The 19,429-nt window shown below is 45.5% G+C and overlaps 1 protein-coding gene across 3 annotated transcripts in view; it reads left to right on the forward strand.

Moving 5' to 3' along the window:
- The first annotated feature begins 5,229 nt into the window (after window positions 1-5,229).
- Window positions 5,230-19,429, forward strand: part of GNG12 (G protein subunit gamma 12) — a 128,341-nt gene continuing 114,141 nt past the window's right edge. Inside the window, exon 1 of one of the 3 annotated variants that reach the window (XM_035018303.1) lies at window positions 5,230-5,674. The gene's annotated coding sequence lies outside the window, so the exon portion shown is untranslated. The remainder of the gene's footprint in view (window positions 5,675-19,429) is intronic. The other 2 variants (XM_035018304.1, XM_035018300.1) reach the window with 2 other exon arrangements.

Raw genomic sequence — 19,429 nt, forward strand, 5'->3', positions numbered from 1 at the left:
AGGGGGAAGACACAGATATTAACCACCCCAATACAGGTCATGTCACTTTGCTGTGTTATTACAATCACTACTCAGGACTGGAAGGTACTTTACATTACACAGATTATACTCTTTTAAAATAGAAAATTCAGATGCATTGAAATCTGAAGAATTAGTAAAATCTAGGCTACAATTTGCCACACTGAAGACATTTTCTAGTCCACCTGTCTATACCTCTCTAACAAGGCAGATAAATATTTTAGGCTTCGTGAACCCTAAGGTCTCTGCCACAACATTCCACTCTATTCTTGAAAGCAAAAGTAGCAAAAGACAATAGATAAATGAATGGGTGTGGTTGTATTCCAATAAAACTTTATTTACCAAAACAGATGGCTGGTGGTCTGGGCCTCTGGCTGTAATGTTTTGTCACAACCTGGTCTACACAATGCCTTTCTTCTTCTTTTTATAATATGAAAAAAAAAAAAAGACACATTTATAATATGCAAACCACCCACATTATTCATAGAGAAGCTACACATTCACTGTAAAAAAAAGGAAGGAAGGAAGGAAGAAAAAGAAAGAAAGAAGAAAGAAAGAAAGAAGAAAGAAAGAGAAAAAAGAAAGAAAGAAAGAAAGAAAGAAAGAAAGAAAGAAAGAAAGAAAAAAAAAAAAAGAAAGAAAATGTATGCAATATTTAGAAACGTAGGTTACCTGAAATTCCCCCACCCTGAAAAAAAAGGCCCTGTTCAGGGGCGCCTGGGTGGCTTAGTCGTTAAGCATCTGCCTTCAGCTCCGGTCATGATCCCAGGAAAAGGGCGCCTCCTGGGATCAAGCCCCAGTGTTGGGCTCCCTGCTCAGTGGGGAGACGGCTTCTCCCTCTGCCTGCCGCGCCCCCTGCTTGTGCTCTCTCTGCCAAATGAATAAATAAAATATTAAAACAAAAGAAAAGCCCTGTTAACATTTTGCCAAACATCATTGCAGATACACTGATTTGGATGCACGTGTATGTGTATGTGTGTGCTTCTTTATATGTGAGTGGGAAATTCTATGCATGCTCTTCTATAACCTGCTTACTATGCTCAAAAATATGTTCAGGGCATCTTCTCATGTGAATATGTTTAGATCTATATCTCTTCACAGGATGCTTTAGAAAGCAGTACCGTATCTTTCCTGGACGTTTGGGTTGGTTTCCCCATAGCCTCTGCATCTCTATTTCCTAATGGCCCACGGGTTGAAACCCTCCCCTGATGGGAATTTTGCTAACTTTTGAGCCCAGGTATTTGACTCCTAGGCAACCATGTCTGAAGACTTCCACTTTCCCAAGCTAGAGGGTCTAGCCCTATAGTGATCCAGAAAGCTCATTTTGAGTTAGTAATCAACTAACAGAAGTTACTGCCTCAACTTTGGGCCACTCCCGCCCAGGCCTCCGAAGGCTTCCACCCACTTGAGGATGGAACTCTGTTGAATTGCCTACTGATCTGTACCCACAGTTTTGGTCATAGCTCCTGCCTGTGGCGATACACGTTTCAACGCGTTACTTGGGAATTTCCAAGACTGTGGGTGCTTCTCCCTAACCTAACTTCTACATGGGAAGATGGCAGCCTCTGACTGAGCAGAAAAACCAGTTTGTGAAACACTTACCCAGGTAACCTATTCAAAAGGAGGTAGCTCTGCATAACTTCTAGGGCAGGTTCAGGCGGAGTGTGGCCAGGTGCAACAGGACAAACAAAATTCTTAGGGAGCAAATCTGATATTCCAGAAAAACTGTTGCAAAGTCTGTGGAGACCTCATCACCCACAGACTGACCGATTTGCCCCATTTTTTTTCATCTTCCTTCACCCATCTCTTTCTGACTGATGCTTTCGTTAGGGTGTTGTTATTGAATACTGAATAGCAACATTCATAGAAGTAGTGCTTCACCTATGAATTGCAACTAATTTTAAAAATCAGTTGTTCTGAGTTATAAAAACATTTCTCTTGCTTGATTCATGAGGGATTATATAGCAGAGAAAACCATCTCTCTCTTTTTTTTTTTAAGACTTTATTTATTTATTTATTTGAGAGAGAGAGAGAGAAACTGTGCCTTGTCAGCAGTTATGTGTGTGTGTGGGGGGGGAGGAACAGGGAGAGAGAGAGAGGGACAGGCAGACTCTGCACTGAGATGGAACTCAAGGCAGGCTCGATCCCAGGACCCTGAGATATTGACCTGAGGGAAACCAAGAGTCCAAGAGTCGGTCACTTAACCTTAACCAACTGAGCCACCCAGGTGTCCCACGAGAAAACTGTGTCTTCTAAAAACATTAATTTCCATAGAATTGGGACCTTGGAGACCATTCTCTTATAATCTCTTTTTTATTTTATTTTATTTTATTATTTTACAATCTCTTTATTTTAAAGACAAGCAAATGCCCAGTAAGGTTAAGTGCCCCAAATTCACACAATTTGTTAGTGGCAAAGTCAGGACTTAATCCCAAAAGCTTCATCTCATAAAGTATATTTTACATTACGACACTGCAACTCTAAGGCAAAATTGCTTTATTTATTTGTATTTATTTGTTTGTCTCTAGTGCCATTGGAGGGGTAGAAAATAGTTGGGCCAGAACATAGAAAGGGGAGGAAAAAAAGTTTTTTTGAAGGAGGGGCACCTGGCTGGCTCAGTCCACAGAGCATGTGACTCTTGATCTCAGGGTCATGAGTTCAAGCCGCATGTTGGGTGGGGAGCCTACTTAAAATAAAAAGGGGTGCCTGGGTGGCGCAGTCGGTTAAGCGACTGACTTTTGGTTTCTCAGGGTCATGAGATCAAGCCCCATGTTAGGCTCCGCACTCAGTGTGGAGTATGCTTGAGTTTCTCTCTCCATCTCCCTCTGCCCCTCCTCCCTGCACTTTATCTCTCTCTCTCTCTAAAAAAAATAAATCTTTAAAAAAAATTGAAAAATTAAAATTAAAAGTCTGAAGGAAAAAAATAGGAAATTAAATAGGTTTATAGTATGAGAAAGGTTAAATGCAATTAAAAACTGTCCAGGTGCCACATGGAAGACCGAGGGGTCAGGCCCTCCTGGGCTGGGCTGTGTATTCCTGTCATGACTGACTATAAGCCCAAGTGAGATCTCAGAGATCATCTGCCTGGAGTGATACTGTGGAGTTTCTCCCAGATCCTCTGCTCAGCGCTGACACATCTCTTCCTGACCATCCCCAGCTGTGCCCATCAGCAGGCATTGCGCTCAAGGAACTGCTTGGCCTATGGCTACACCTCTTCCTAGGAATGCCGGATAGGGAGATTACAAAGGCCCTCTTCCCTGGACTCAGTCTGGTTTAATTCTGAAGAGCCGCCCAACTCCAGTACCCTCTGGGCTCTAGGCCCAGCTGTAACCACATTGAGAGGCAGCTTCTCCCTCTGCCCAATCCTGCCAACCTCACTTCCTTACAAGTGAGGTGTAACTTTTTAACTACTTGCCAATTAAACTTCAAGTAAGGTGTTTCTTACTTGAAACTCAATCTAAAACACCACCCCAGTTAACACTTTGTGTGTATCCTCAGAATGGGACTAAAACCCAGACTTCCTGCCCCATCATCTTGTGAACCTAAACCATTCTCAACTGTTTTCCCTCTTTTGATGGCTCAAGCTCCTATTACATACAACTTGACCTAAGCCCTCCTACCAGGGGCAGCCTCCCAAGCTGTGGGATGCTGACTACTAGTATATTCTATAAGGTGATTATGCTAGCACAGGATGGGCTGATTTTTCACTTTAACAGTTATCTTAACTGGGGATTCCCCGGAAGCAGACCTTGCGATGAAGACTCAAGTGAAAGTGATTTTATTAGCTTCCAGACCGGCTTCACAGATGTGCCATCTACAGAGTCATGCACATCTGTGCAGAAACACAGGACCTGATACTTGGTCTAATACTCTGCTGTTGCCAGCTGGAAATTCTTGATAAGTTAGGAACATTTTTCTTTATCTTGCACGGGGCCCTGCAAATCACATAGTTGGCCCTGATTAGAATGGGTTCCCAGGAAACACTGGTTGGTAAGGGAGTGGGACCTAGAAGGGTGAGAAGGGCCAGCAAGAATGTGTTATCAAGCAAAATCCCATAGAAGAGGGGAGGGACTTTGGCCCAATCTCATAGGGAGCTCTGTGGACAGCAGAGAGAAGCCACACTGGAGCCATCCAGCTGGGCGCGCCAGGACTGTGGTATTTATACCTGCTTTCTCCTCAGTCCCTGGTGAAAGGGCGGGGTGGGGGAGGGGAACACTAATTCCCAGGCACCTCCGGCTGTCCCTCCTACAGACAAAGCAAATCCAGCTGCTGAGGGCGGTACTCTGTCAATGAGATGCGGGTGTCTCCGACCACACTCTCCGGGCAAGGCATCCAACCACTGCCTCTACCTACAGTATCCCTCTTGCAACCTCGTCAAATTATTTCACTGGGAAGGATACTTGAGTAGGGGTGGAGAGGAAAGTAAGAGTAAAGATGACGGCCTAACCGCAGTCTTTGGCTGCAAGCTTCCCTGGGCCTCACTTCTCTTCAGTTGGTGAAACAACACACAGACATCCCTCATCAATGCCACCAGACTCCATTTCAAGCATGGACTCGGCCCACACTGGTTCCAAGTGACCTAGTTTGGCCTCACCTTCTCTTTTGTCTTCACCCTGTCAAACAAGAAAGCAGATATGGGGATAAGCGGGAAGTCTGCTGAGTGGTAAGGTTTCTGCACATCCGTCTTTTTGACTCTTTCTGGACTTTTTGAGGCTGAGCGCCTTGTCTGAGTCATCTTTGTGTCTCTCCATCACCTTTAGTGCAATGCTTGGCACACAGCAAGTGCTCAGTGAATGTTCCTTGAATGGCTGTTTGTATGAATAGTTTGAACTCAGTGTAAACGGAAGGGGCTCTTCAGACTACCTGACCCTGAATCCATTCAGAGAAGACGAACCAAATCCAATTAATTCATTATGCAGAACTCTGCCAGGTATTGGGCATTTGGAAGCGCAAATTTCCTGGGGGAGAGATGGAGAAGCTCGTGATGGGTGCATGCACTTCAAATTCAACAATCCGCAGTTTTATCTCCATTTTCTGGGAAACAAAATCTCCCCATGGCCCCAGGGCCCTTTAAATTTTACTGTGACTGTTTTCTTAAGAAATTCCTGGAGCAGAGCCTAACTTTTGTGTAGGGGGTTGGCAGCGCTCACATTCGCGGCCCAGGGGACGGTTGGCATAGGGGTTAGCGAGGCTTTCGCAAGCGAAGGAGACTTTGGAGGAGTCAGAGCCGCCGGGTGGAGGGTCCTGTGAAGTGGGGGGCCCGAGAGTCCTTGAACTCCGGGGCCTCCATGAATTTGGGGAAAGGAAAATGGGGATGACCAAGGCGGCCAGACGTTTGTGGAGCTCTACAGCTCCCGACCTCTCCCCTTTGGCGGGCGGGACACGACACGGGTTCGGCGGCCGAAGCCCAGAACAGCCAGGGCGCCTGGGCCGGAGGGAGGGCCAGGGCCGGAGGAAGGAGTCCGGGGCCGCCGCCGCCCCGCCCGTCGGGCTGTGCGCCCCGCCTACCCCGAGCGAGGCGGAGCCGGCGCCCGGAGAAGCAGGAGGAGAGGTCGGAGCCGTCTCCAGGAGCCCTTAGAGACCGAGTCCCCGGCGGCGGCGGCAGTGGCGGGGGGAGCGCACCGGCAGGCGAGTGGGCACCGAGCGGCGGGCGCAGGTGGCGAGTCTGGTCCCCGCGGGCACAGGGGCGCAGCGCGGGGCGTCGGCCGGCCAATTCGGAGGCCGCCTCCGAGTTCCCGGTGCTGGGAAGCGAGATGGAGGGAGGAAGGAAAGGGAGGAAGGAAGGAAGGAGGGAGGGAAGAGTGTCCCGGAGGGCGGGGACTGGTCGGGGCTCTGGGCGCCGGAGAAGGGGATGGGGGAGGGAGCGCGGGCGAGGGACGCCGACACCGGGAGGCGGACTGCGCGCTCGCCCTCGACGGGCGGCGGCTGAGGAGAGCGGGGGCCCCGCGGGGCTAGGCTGGGGACCCGGCCGCTGGGACGGGGCGGTAGCGGCAGGAAAGGTCTCGCAGCTCGCCCGCGTCCTCGCCGGCCCGCGGCCGTGCGCCCCGCGCCCGATTGGGGTTGGGAGGCTCCCTGTCCCCAGCCCTTCCTTTTGGTGGTGCCAGGCTCTGGAGGCGGGCAGGCATCTGGGGGCGACCGGGGCGCCACGCCCCTCTTCCCTACTTTCTTCCGCTCTTTCTTGGGACTAGCGGGCGGGCGAGCAGCCCTGGAACCCGCTCGCCGCTGGGTCTAGCGGGGCAGTAGCGGGGCAGAGAGGAGAGCCCAGCTCACAAGTCCCGCGAGGGACCCCCCAGCAGTGAGTGGCCTCGAGACTGTATTGGCAGGTGGTATGGGGAGGTCGAGGCTCAGACGCGAGTCTTGCGTGAATCTTTTTTTTTTTAAAGCATTGTCGGGACCCTTATTACGTGGATCAGGGTGACTCCCCCCCCCCCTTAATTTTAGCTAGGGCAGATCAATTAAAACTAATTTTAAAACCCTTTAAAACCCTGTCACTAAAGGCCTCTGACACTTGTCCCTCGCCTTATGTTTGTGTCTTGTAAACTTAAGCCATTCATAACTTTCGCAGAAGAACTCGTGATTCTTGTTAAATCACCGCTGTGGAGTGAAACTTTGGACAACTGGGAATCCAAGAGAAGAAACTGATGAGGCCTGTTATCTCGTAGTCACCCTTGACCGGGCGTGGTTGTATACAAACAAGGTTATGGAGAAGGAAATGGGCAAAAACCGGACAGAAGGGAGGCCCCCTGCGCCCACGTGTCGGGGCACGTTTAATGGCTGCTCCGAGTGGAAACAAACCGGGAATTTATTAGACCTTGTGGAGTTGGACAAACTTCACATGATTAGCTTCCTTCCCATCAGTTCTTTCCTTTCCTCCCCTGCTGTCTTTGTGGACACTGTTTATATTTCCTGGGGCTGTTGTAGCTTCGTCTGAATGGATTGTCTATAATGAATCTTTTGGATGTTGTCAGAGTCAGGGCTGTGTCTGTGTGTTCTCTCTTTTAAAAGCGGAGTTCGGCTTTGTTTTTAAAGTGCTAGTCACCACGCTGCACCATTGCTGGTGCTTCTCAGCTCTCGGTGTAAATGATCGCAGGATGGCGGCCCTCACCTAGGAGAACCAGGAAGGCAGGCGACGCAGGAATGACGGGGTTGGGTTTTACTATTGCCAAAACAATCACATTCAAGTAAAGAGCTTTTTTTTTTCTTTTAAGGCCAAATTGTGTGTATTAATAAGCCCCCTTTTCAGTAAGCAAACATGATTCACATATGTGGTTTTTAAAAGTAATCATTTTATAGACTCTTCAGTGATAAAAGGACTCTGGGATCAAATGTTTAGTCCCTTTGCTTCCCTAACAGTTAACTAGCACCATAAAACCCTGGTTTAAGTCCAAAAAAATGCTGAGCAGTCTAGCAACTATGTTTTTAGACCTTATAAAAAAATGTGGTCGTATTTTTACTGTGTTTAGCCCAGGTAATTCGCTAGGTCTTGAACCCAGACAGCATTTGAATTTGTGTAGAAATACATAAAAATGTGAAACTGTTTCACAAGAGACTGAGAAGATTAATATTATAAGTCTTTCTGTGTAGCAAGCTCCAGTCTCATTTGAGACTCTCTAACAGTGAGATTGGTGGTGTTGGGCTTGTGTTGTCCTCACTTGTTGAAGGACGTGGGTGGTTTGTCAAGTTGTGACAGCAGAGAGTTTCATAGTCAAAACACTTGAGGAAATGGTTCCCAAATGCAAGATTAATTTTGTTTTTTTATGTTGGAAATCTCTCTGAGACAAGAAATTAAAAATTTCAAATTTAGAATCACATCATTTATTGCTGTATAAATGGTCAGATTTATATTGGGTGTTTTTTGTTTGTTTTAAGTTTTGTATGTCAGCTTAAGCTTAATTTAGGGAGGTAAATTGCGGAAGTCAGATTTTTTTGAGGCCTGATTTGGAAGAGAAGCAGTTTATCATCAGTGGTTTGGAGTATGAGTTTCGGTTTAGACAGACCTGGATGGGAGTATTAGTTATTTAATCTTTTCAGGCTGATTGGTAAAGGGGGGTGATAGTGGTCTCTATCTCAAGGGTTTATATGAAAATATATGAAACAATCTTTGCAAAACACTTTGACGGCACCTGACACACAGTTAATGTTCAACACGATTGGATATTTTACTTCTCTAGCTTACTCCAGTGGCAGGCTGTTGGATAAATTACAAGATGGCAGCTTAAGCCTTCTGGAAATGCTAGATAGAGCTATTTTAAATTCCAAAGAAGATACCTTATTTTATAGATAGAGCTATCTATCTAGAGGTATAAAATACCTGTGGACATATGTGTGCCATGTTTCTACCACAGTGCTATGCATAATTATGATTAATGGATTGATAGCTTTAATAGGCTTTTAGTGCTGAAGTTATAGTCATATAATATTTTTAGAGCCAGGCAGTCAGAAACATTTCATTAATCATATTTTAAATTTAAAGAGAGTTTATATTTTTAAAAGTTGTGTTTATTGGCCTGGGTAGGAAATTAAACCAGGAGCAGAAATATTTATCTTTAACCAAGTATGATTTTTAATTAAAGTATGAAAAAATGTTACTCAAGGGTTTCTAGTTATTTTTTCATGTACTGATGTTCAGTGCCTACAGATAAGCCATCAGAAGTGTTTAGGACCAATTGGGAGCATTTTGTAAATGTTTTATAAAAGTGTCGTGACTGGTTCTAAACTTTTGTGAGAATGAGTGAGTGCTCAGCTGATTCAAGGACTCTACTCATCACATTATTGAATCAATTTCAAAACTTACAAAATGCTTCTGTCTTTAAAACAAATCCTTTCAAGCACCTGTTGTTTCTTCCTTGACACATATCAGGTACGTACGATTGGACTGATTGGAATGGTAGTTCCTGTAACAGATGACTTCCTATTTTACTCATTGTCCCACAGGGATGCAGAAATGGTGCTTTATGATATCTTTAAATAATTGTAAAGGGTACAATGTTATTACGAATCGTTCCTTGCCTAGGACATTATATGCTGAAGCAGTGAAGGACTTGATTGAATAAATTATTGATTCTTTTCATTCCTAGAACATCATAGCATAGTGATGGATTCCTGGCTTATGCTTCTAGGTGTGTAAGAGTGTGGGCAAGTTGCTTCATATCTTTCTGCTTCCACGAGGTGTTGTGTGGGATAAATGAGTTAATCTGTCTAAAGCATTTAGAACCAGTGACTGGCACATTGTGTTCAGCAAATATTAATGTTAAATTATTACTTCCTGAGATTTTCTCTATCTAAATATTATATAATGAGCCTGTATTACTTTTGTAACAAGGAAAACAACTATAGGAAATTTTAATGTTTCCCCCAAATCTAAAAAAGTTCAGTAATTTAAAAAGTCCTGCCAAACAATGCTTACAAAGTAAGAGAATATAATTAGGCAATTTTCAATGCATTTTTTTTAAATGTGAAATGGATTGCTACGTTAATTTGTTCAACAGATTAATTCTCCTAGATCTCAATCCCATTTTCCTTTCTTATTAGAAGCTTAAAAAATAGAACAGTAATCCATGGAATTCTATGTTACGATGGGTTAAGTATGGGAAGGGCAGTGTGCATAGTTACAGTGCATTATTAACAATTATAGCTAGGTCAAAAAAAAGTTTATGCAGATGAAGGACAGTTTAGAAGAAAATATAGACCAGTGGATGGTAGGATTCCGGTGCTTTCCCTCTTTTCTATCCAGTTTCCCCAGTGAGAGAGTGTGTGTGTGTGTGTATGTGTGTGTGTGTGTGTATATATATTATATAAAATGTATATATAAAATAAAAAGTCTCCTGTGTAACAGTTACTCAGTAAAAACTGGTTTATTAGCTACAAATAGCAGGATTTTGTTTTAGAAAAAAACACCAGATTGCATAGCAGTTGAAGGTCCTTACATGTCAGAACCTTTGTACTGAGAATTGTTTAGCTGTAAAAGAGAGGCCCTTTCAGAAGTTGTAGGTATATACTTTTTTTTTTTTCTTAAAGATATATTTACCAGAGAGAGTGCAAGAGCATGCAGCAAGGGGGTGGGGGCGGGGCAGAGGGAGAGAAAAATTCTGAAGCGACTCCCTGCTGAGCTCAGAGCCCAAGGGCTTGGGGGGGGGGGTTCCCCAATCCCAGGACCTGAGCCGGAAATCCAGAGTGGGCAGGCCACTTTACTGACTGAGCCACCCAGAGGCCCCTGGAGGTTCCTCTTGAGAAATGTTTGGAATTAAGGTTTGCATACAGACAGGTCTGCCAACCTTGACTTTATGGAAATGGTCACTTCTCAGGTCTAGACCCTGTATTGACAAGTTGCGTGCACACACACCCCCTTCAGCTGTCAGGTGCCCCTCGACAGTCCCAAGGAAGACATAAGTGCACTCAGTTTAACAGGAAAGCTTGACAGATAAAAAGTACTTCCCATACAAGTCTGTGCTTCCATGTATTGAGCTGTTCTGTGTCCTGGGCCCCGATCTCAGCCCTTCACATATATGATCTTGCTCAGGCCTCACAACAGCCCAGATGAGGAAGCAGAGAGTCCCTCAGTGGCAAGATGAGAATCTGACCCAGCGTAGTTCCAACTCCACATTCCGTGCACTGTGCACGCTCTGCTGGGAGCTGGCCTGGAGCTGCCTCCTGAGAAAGGGGCTGGGGGAAGGGGAGTGGAAGTTCCATTTAGAAGCTGTAAATCAAATCAAGAGAAACATGGGAAGAGGTCTCCTTTTAGGGGTGACATGACCCACCTGAGGAGAATTATCAGTGCCTTTCTTTCCATCAGGCTTAGCCCTCTTAAGTCAGAGAAGTCAAAGCTTCCAGAATTGCCTCAGAGACCCAGCAGGCCCGAAGTGATCTGTGAAGTCGGCCTCTCCCAGGCCTGGACTCCCAGAGAGGCCTTGAGAGTACAGAGGAAGGAACTGGCCTGCTAAGTGCTGTTCTAGAACTGCCTCATACCAACAGGTCCTGTTCTCCCCACAGTGCCTCTCTTAGGAAGAGCAGTGAGCAAGTGACTTGGATCTAGGGCAGAGTGGAGTGATTTGACTGAAGGTTACTTCTAGCTGGATTTTTCCATTTATTGCCGAGTCTTAAAAATCATTTGTAGTGTCACTTAAATGTTTGGTTTATCATGTCAGATTTTATTGGGTACCGTAAAAGTGCTTAGTGTGAGTGTCTGGTTGCCATCCTCTGACAAGGGGGGTTTCTGTCTTCTTTTAATGGGTCTGCATTTCAGAAGATTACTGTATAATAAAAACCAAGGTGTTGTGGATGGGTTAAGACTTTTGATACTTTCAATTCTGCTGGAGAATTAGTAGCTAAAAGAAGAAATTCTTTTAGGTCTGCCTAGTGAATCAGTTGTTCAGAATTTTCAGTACTTTTTCACATTCATTGATTATAAGCGGAGACTTGGCTTTCTTACAGAATAGAGATCATTCTCCTTGCAGTCAGTGTCACGTAATTGACATAGGACCCCCTTTGGTTGACCAAGGAGAATTGTGTAAGTTCTGGTTTAACTTGGGTGGGATCATCATAAATGCTTACTGGTGTGGGCTGTGAATCAAGCATTAACTCTGTACTTGCATCCCTGTAGGGAGAGTTTATTCTGTATGGCTGTGTGCAAACCACATGAACCCACTGGGGTGGAATCTTAACCTGAGCATTGGACCTTAAACCCTTGCCCTCACCGGGACCCTTTGACTAAGACCCCAAGCTTGTGGTGACCTCAAATTTTGTCTGCTTTTCGCAGAAAAAATTATTGCAGAGAAGCAACACAGTTTAGCTATCAACATGGGCTAAATAAATCTAAGGATGGAAAGAGGAATCAAAATCCAAAAGCTGCTTGGATTTTATTGAGGCTTAGTGAGGACTTTGTTGATATAAAACCATCACACTGGGTTTATTCAACCTGAATCTCAGGCAAATTGGAAAAGTGTTGAAACCAGCAGACTTGATGCCTGTCCTGTACCCAGACTACTGAAACGTTTTGAATTATTAGAGCGTGGCCCGCACATTAGACCATGGGCTTCATAGGGGTGTATAAGGTGATGATTGGCTGCTCAGACAAGTTGTCAGGGGAGAGTCAGATGCCTGGCCAAGTAGGAGAAGGATTGAATTGTGACTTCTTGACAGGACTGCCTTGAACTCTTGTACAGGTTGTTCACTGCACAAGAGTGTCTGGCCAAAGAAACAAAGAGGGGGGCACAGATCTCAAAAAGCCACTCAAAAAAGTGTCCTGGGCTAGATCTGCCTCTGCCAGGAGGAAGGGGCACTTCTTTCTGATGCCATCAAGTCTGCAAGGCTAGGTCCACTTGGAGGGCTTGCTTTCTTCTAACTCACACAAGGACACAGCGTGGCTGGTAGTAGTAGGTTTGCCCCTCACAGGCCTCTCCGGCCACAATAAACTCTAAATGCCGTAAGCTGGCAGAGTCTGGCACATAGTAGGCGTCTAATAAATGCCAGTGGAATGAAGCAATAAAACCACGTTCTCTGTAGTCTGTGTCCGTGAAGTGCGTGAGCCAGTGTTCTTTTTTTTTTTTATCAAATCAGTAAAATTGATTGTATGTGCTAGGAAAGGCACATTCAGGGGTGCACGTGCCCTGGGATGGGTTTCTTCCTCTTCCGTCCGTCGTTTTGTGAAGGGCAGGTAAAGACCAGCCCTTTGGGGGTTGACATTGTTTACTGTTAGTCGAACACCAACATCATGCTCAGTATTGCCTGATACATGCTGGGGTCCCTGCACCCCTTTTGTGGTCTACCTGGTGAATGGAATGCATTGGTGACTCCTGGGAATGTGCAAAGGGACTTGTGTGATTTTTTGACCAGCCTGGGCCCTTCTCTGGGGGGGGGGGGGGGGGCGAGGGGCGGGATGCAAAGGACAGTGGCTGCAGGAGCCTCTGGAACTTACCTATGAGCAACTGCTTCTCATACGAAATGACTTTTCTAGTGTATGGTAAGACGGGAAGAGCCTTATTGCTAAAGCTACCAAAAACTAAGAAAGGGAGCTTGTCTGTGCCCCCTCAGTGCTAGCTGGCACTCCTTGCATAGTTTCTCTTTTAAGTTGATCCTTTAGAAAGCCTACTCTCAGAATGAACTTCCTCTTCCTGGCGGCTCTCCCGAGAGGCAATCAATCATACAGCAGGTAGGACCAGTCATGTTGGATTGATCAAACTGCTAAGACAGTGGTTCTGAGGATAGGGGCGCTGGTTTGTACTTAGGACTTTGGCCTTTTGCACCTTCGTGGAGGGACAGCAGAGCTTGTGGGGAAAAAAGAAAGCTCACAGGTACAAAAATGTCAATACCTTTCACATTTTATCTTGGTTAAGTGCAGCCTTCTTCAGGCAAACTCAGATTCCCAAAGCAGAAATAGCAGGATTCCCTACTGAATTTCTTTAGATAGCAGACTCACCTATTGCATTTATGCTTATGGTTTGATTTTACAAGATGCCAGGAGGCTCACCTTTTCAGGACTATCTCTCTGTTGAATTAAGCGGAATATCCTGGTACATGCTTTGCCCTCTTTTTTTTTTTAACATAAATATCTGATGAGCAGCATGCTTCAGCCATTACTGTCCAAACAAAACAAATAAATACCCCTGGCATGTTGCCTGGGAGGTAATCTTAGCGTTTCTGTCCTTACCTCCTATTTGCCTGCAGTTCTGATTTTCTTCTGGCTGCAATAAGTATCAGGGGCCTCAGGGGTGCCCCACACCCCACCCAGCAGGTGATGTAAAACAGGGCAGAGATCGACCTCTCTAGGCACGCTGTGCTCACCTGAACTCTGGACTGATGTCTCTGTGAGAACTCTGCGCAGCTTTCCCAGACCCCTTTGGAGCCAAACCCTCCTTAGATAGGCATCTTCCAGGCTGGTCTTGTCCTCTTCTTCACACTCCTGTGAAGAATGGCTTGTACAACCTCTTCAGTTTTGTTTTGTGTTTTGTTTTGTTTTAGTGAGCTTTACGCCCAGTTTGGAGCTTGAGCCCACGACTGTGAGATCGAGAGTCACATGCTCTACCGACTGAGCCAGCCAGGCACCTGTCTTCATTTTTTTTTTAATAGGTCATGTATTTATATTATATGGTCCCCCAAACCCTCATAACCATATATAAAGGTAAACACTGAGAAACCGTGCCTCACCCCTTCCCCATCTAAGTCTTTCCCATACCCTATAGGTTGCAACTGGTAAATGCAGCAAATAATAAATGTGTGTGTGTGTGTGTATTAGTAGTATGTCTTGGAGATCTCCGTCAGCACATAGAGATTTCTGTCTCTCCCTAACAGCACATTATTTTGTCACTCTGTGGATGTACCATAGTTTATTCATCCAATCCCCTGTTGCCAGACTTTTGGATTGTTTCCAGTCTTCTGCTCGTACAAACAGTGCTGCAACAAATAAAGGTGTAATCGTTCATTTTGCCTTTGTGCAGGTGTACCTAAAGGACCGATTCCCAGAAATGAGCCTGCTGTATCAAAGGGCTCCATAATCCCCCTCCAGAAGGGTTGACTCATTTTGCCTTCTTACTGGCAAATGCAGTGGATGGCCTTTCCCCTGCAGCCCCACCAGCAAGAAGTGTGTCAGCTCTTTCTATTTGTGCTAATCTGGTTGGTGAGAAATGGTAACTTGGAGTTGTTTAAATTCTTCAGATTATGAGTGAAGTGGAGGTTTGGGGCCACTGGTACATTTTTCCCCGTGCGCTGTCTGAGCCTGTCCATCCTCCTGTGGGCACTTACTGACCTTTCCTCCGGAAACAAGCCTCTTGCCTACATTGCTGTCAGAATCTCTTAAACACAGACTTAAGAATGTGATTGCTCTTTTGGGCCAAAGGGTAAAGGGGGCTGCCAAATTGTCAGTGCAAAATTGAGAGAAGTGGAAAGTAGGGTTTTATGCCAGTTGCTAATGTCTGATTTATAAATAGTTTTCGGCTAATGGTATTATTAAACTGGGGCTTCTCCAAAACCATTATGAGGATGATCTTCTTGTCTAGAATTTCTCCCTCTCAAACAAAAACAAGGGAAGAGATTAAGAATGTATAAATTCCAGTGGCATTTCCTGTAAAATCTTTTAGGAAATCTAGAGTTTTCTGTTGATATGTATCTCCTGAAAGGCTGTACGTGCCGCATTTTTTTTTGTTTACCCACTGAATTGGGCTCCTGTTCTCCCTTTGACTTCAGCATCAGAGAACTGTTGCACTCTATGTCCAGAGTGAAAGAGAGGAAAGTAAAAGTGCAATGTGAGGAGGCCAGCCCGAGTTCAGGAATCGACCAGGGGTGTGAGGCTGGAGTTGCATAGAATCATCTTTCTTCTCGATGGGCTCTTTCTGTCAGCTCTGGGGATGATAGGTTCACATAAAATTAATTTTCATCTTTTTAAAAATGAAATCCATCAAAAGAGAGAAATTGTGAATTAGTAAAAAAAGAAGACCGTGGGTTTTTTGGTTTGCTTTTAGAAATTCACACGAGGCTGTCCTGTGTAAAGTTAGCCTGCATCTCTATCAAAAAAAAAAAAAAGAAGAAAAGCTAAACCAACCCCACATCAGCAACAAACTCTCCTTCCCAGAGCTCACACCTGTAGTAGAGGCCCATGGAAGCTCCAGAAAGGAGGACCTGCTCCTCCAGGGCCTAGTGTCCCCTTTCCACTGCCTGAATGTGTCGATGATCATAATTTATGAAGGGGGCTTTTCAGTTCCGTGGATGCTTTTTAGTTTTCTTTCCAGTATTTCCTTCTGTCGCTGTCGTGCTGACCTCCCCCATTACTGTGTCAGCTCTGTTAAGGACAGGCTCTTGGTCTGCTGTTCTCTCCCCAGTACCTAGAAGGTTACCTAGCACTTTGAGGTGCTCCATCCACAGTAGGTGAACGAATGCTGCTGAGGGTAGGTACCTTCTGGACCTGGCTGGGTCTTTGCGGTCAACTGCACGCGATAGGGATGCATGTTCAACATGGGCCTGGCGTAGGCGGGGACGGGGTGAGGGGGTAGGGTGTCGTGTTAGCCATTCCTGGCCTGGACTTTGAGCAGGATTCTTTAGCCCTTATGCGCTCTGATAGTATGCGTGATGGTTTAGAGCTCAGGCTTGCAGTCTGAATCACCTGGGCAAGTCACCTGACTTCTTAGAGTCTCTGCCTATTTGCAACATAGAGATAACAATACACCATATTTCAACAAATTCAAGATGCCATCAATTATGGGACACTGCCATTATTCTGTGTGCCAATAAGAAAAATATTGCTGTTGATTCACCTGTAACCCACGGCGACCCTCGTCAACCTTAAGACTATGTTTTCTATGGCTGCCATAATAGAGTACCACAAATTGAACAGCTTAAAACAGCATACATGTATTATCTCATAGTTCTGTAGGTCAGAAGTTGGCATGGGTTTGGCTGGTTGCTCTGGGTTTTACAAGTCCTAAATCTTATTGGGAGGCTCTGGGAAGAATCCATTTGTAGGGTCATTGAGGTTGTTGGTAGAATCCTTGTAGTTGTCAGACTGAGGTCCCTGCCTCATTGCTGGTTGTCAGCTGGGGGCCACTGTCAGCTCTTAGAGACCTCTCTCTGGTCCTTGTTTTTGGATCTTCTATCTCAGAGCCAGCAGTAGCATGACTAAGTCCTTCTCATGCCTGGAATCTCTTTAAGGTCTCCTTCTGCTCCATCTTTGCCTCCAGCGAGAGAAAGTTCTGAATCTGTTGATTCAGTTGGGCCCACTTGGATAATCCAGACTATGTGCCTCCTCCCCCCACCAGCCCCCCTCCCCGTATTAAAGTCTGTAACATTAATTATAGCTGTGAAGTCCCTTTTGCCATGTAATATAATCTAGTCACATGTTCCAGGAATTAGGACATAGGCATCTTTGGGGGACCATTCTGCCCACTCAGAGAGTCGTCCTAATATCAGGGATGTAAACAGAATATGCTTCTTAGAATTGATGAAATACTATCTTTAGCTTAGGAATAAAGGAGCTACTGATGTATATAAACATTCAGTGGGTTAATAGTAAGTGTTCAGGTATTAAGGATTGTTATTATAATTAATATCAGGATCATACTGCTCTCATCAAACTTATTAACTTTAATTTCGGTTGAGGTTATTCACAGTTAAGTGCATTTGGCGCTGATTGGGAGAAAATAGTGTTCCAGCAGTTAATTTGATGACGATGATGAGGTGCTGGGAGCTTTGCATATACCTACTCTCACCTCACAGTAGCCTTCTGAGGTAGGGAATAGGGGCTTCATTTACAGGTGAGGGAGCAAGTTCGGAGAGGTTGAATACTGCTTAAGAGCTCGTAGGAAGTGATGGTGGCATCTTGCTTTGCGGCCAGGCCTGTCTGACTCTGAAGTCTGTGCTCTCCATGGCGCCATGTTACCTGTCCCACAGTCCCTGGTGGTAGTGTGTGAAAAGTGCAACAGGGGGAGGTGTCCACCAGGTTTATGGGCTGGAGGAAGAGACATCGCCCTGTGATGTGTCTGTCTTGTACTCAGATGTTTCTTTGCTCTTAATGGTTTAGATCACTGAGGTCCTGTCTCTTCATCGTTTCTTCAGTTTTTAATAAGTACAAAAATGATCCTTTCCCATTCAACAGGGATCTTTCAGTTACCTACTCTGGGGACACAGCTATGAACAATACTGTGATTTATAATGAGAAGTATATATATGGTTCATCCCTTTCCTAAAACTCTTGGAATTTTTGAAGTGATGAGAGTGCTACAGATTCTTTTGTTATGTTAATGAGGTGGCTTTTGAGCTCCACCTAAGGATGGGGGCTGGTTACCAGGGGAACTAACCTCGTGATTAGAAAATTGGAACTTTCAGTCCCACCCCTCTGACCTCCCAGGAGGTCACCAGTAATCAGTGATTTAATCAATTGTGTCTATGTAATGAAGCTGCCATAAAAACCCAAAAAGGAGGAGGTTAGGATAGCTTCTGGTTGGTGAACACCTGGAGATGCAGGGCGGGGAGCACACCTGGGCAGCTCAGCGCCCTTTCCTCACACCCTGCCCTATGCATCTCTTCCATCTGGTTGTTCCTGAGTGATAGCCAGTTATAATAAACTTGGAATCTAGTAAATACAGTGAGTTGAGTTCTGTGAGCACCCTCACAAAGGAACCAAACACGAGGAAGGTGTCATGGAAACCTTGGATCTGTAGTCTGTGTTTCAGAAGTACAGGTGATACCTGGGCTTGAGACTTGTGTCTGAAGGGGCTGGGTGGGGCGGGGCAGGGCAGGGCAGTCTTGTAGGACTGAACCCTTAACCTGTGGAATCTAATGCTATCTGGATCCAGATACGTAGTGTCAGAATTGAGTTGTGGGACATCCAGCTGGTGTTGAGAATTGCTATGTGGCGTGGCTCCCCCTTCTCCCCCTATCAGCTAGAATTGGTGACCAGAACCCTTTTACATGCTGTGTGCGATTTTCAAGGGGAGGTAAGTTTAGCATTGGGGAATTTCTGCTTTTTAATATTTTAAGTGTAAGCAGGACAAAGGGGAAAAGAGAAAAGGAGGAGAGTGGTTCAGCAGAACTAGGTGTAGTAGCTACCTGAATTCAGTAAACTACTCTAAAGATCACCATCTCTAGAATTTTCCCAAGATGTGACTGCAGATTGTTTGTCTTGGGCTCTTGAAATTCATGGAGATATTGTGGCAAACCACTGTTCTCATCTTCCCCTCAAAACCTGCTTTTCTTCCTGCCTTCTCTAACTTTCAAGACTTCTCCACCCAGGATGCCAGGCTCTGGACCAAGTCATCTGGAACCCTCTCTCCTCCTTGCCCACCTGCAGCTCAGCTACTCCTGGCCTCCACCAATGCCTGCCATATCCGCCTCCTAACCAGCCCACAGGCCTGCTCTTTACTTGCACTGCCTCTCACCTGGGTGGTTGCTAAGGTTTCCAGACCGACCTTGACCCTTCAGGCTGCCACCAGGGTGCTTTTTTTAAAACTTCAATCTGAATATGTCACTTCCTATCTCGCAGCCCCGCAAAGGCATCCCAGTCTAGTGGTTGCGGGTTCCTACTGTCCAGGTTCAAGGCCTGGCTGTGCTTCTTACAGGCTCTGGAATCTTAGAAGAGTTATTTATTTGCTGTGTGTCTCCATCTCCCCGTCTCTAAAATGGGAGCGATAATAGCACCTACCACACAGATAGGTTGTGGGATTGAAATGAGTTAATATGTGTGGAGCAGAAAGCCTCAGTGAACATTGTTCTCCCCCAGTGTTTGATAGCAGGCCTGGAGCTCGCCTTTCCTGCTGCTCCCTGCCTCCCCCTTTCCCCCCCTCCTCCCAGGCCCTGCAGACCTGGGTCTGCAGACGCAGCTCTTTGCTGATAAGCTGCAGCTAGGGAAGTACACATATGCAGAGTATATATTTAGACATTTGCATAACAATTTGACAATCATTTTACATCTCTTGGATCTAATAAGAAA

This window comes from Mirounga leonina, unplaced genomic scaffold (genome assembly GCF_011800145.1).
Source record: "Mirounga leonina isolate KUSES-001 unplaced genomic scaffold, KU_Mleo_1.0 Mir_173, whole genome shotgun sequence".
In the NCBI taxonomy this organism is placed as follows: domain Eukaryota; kingdom Metazoa; phylum Chordata; class Mammalia; order Carnivora; family Phocidae; genus Mirounga; species Mirounga leonina.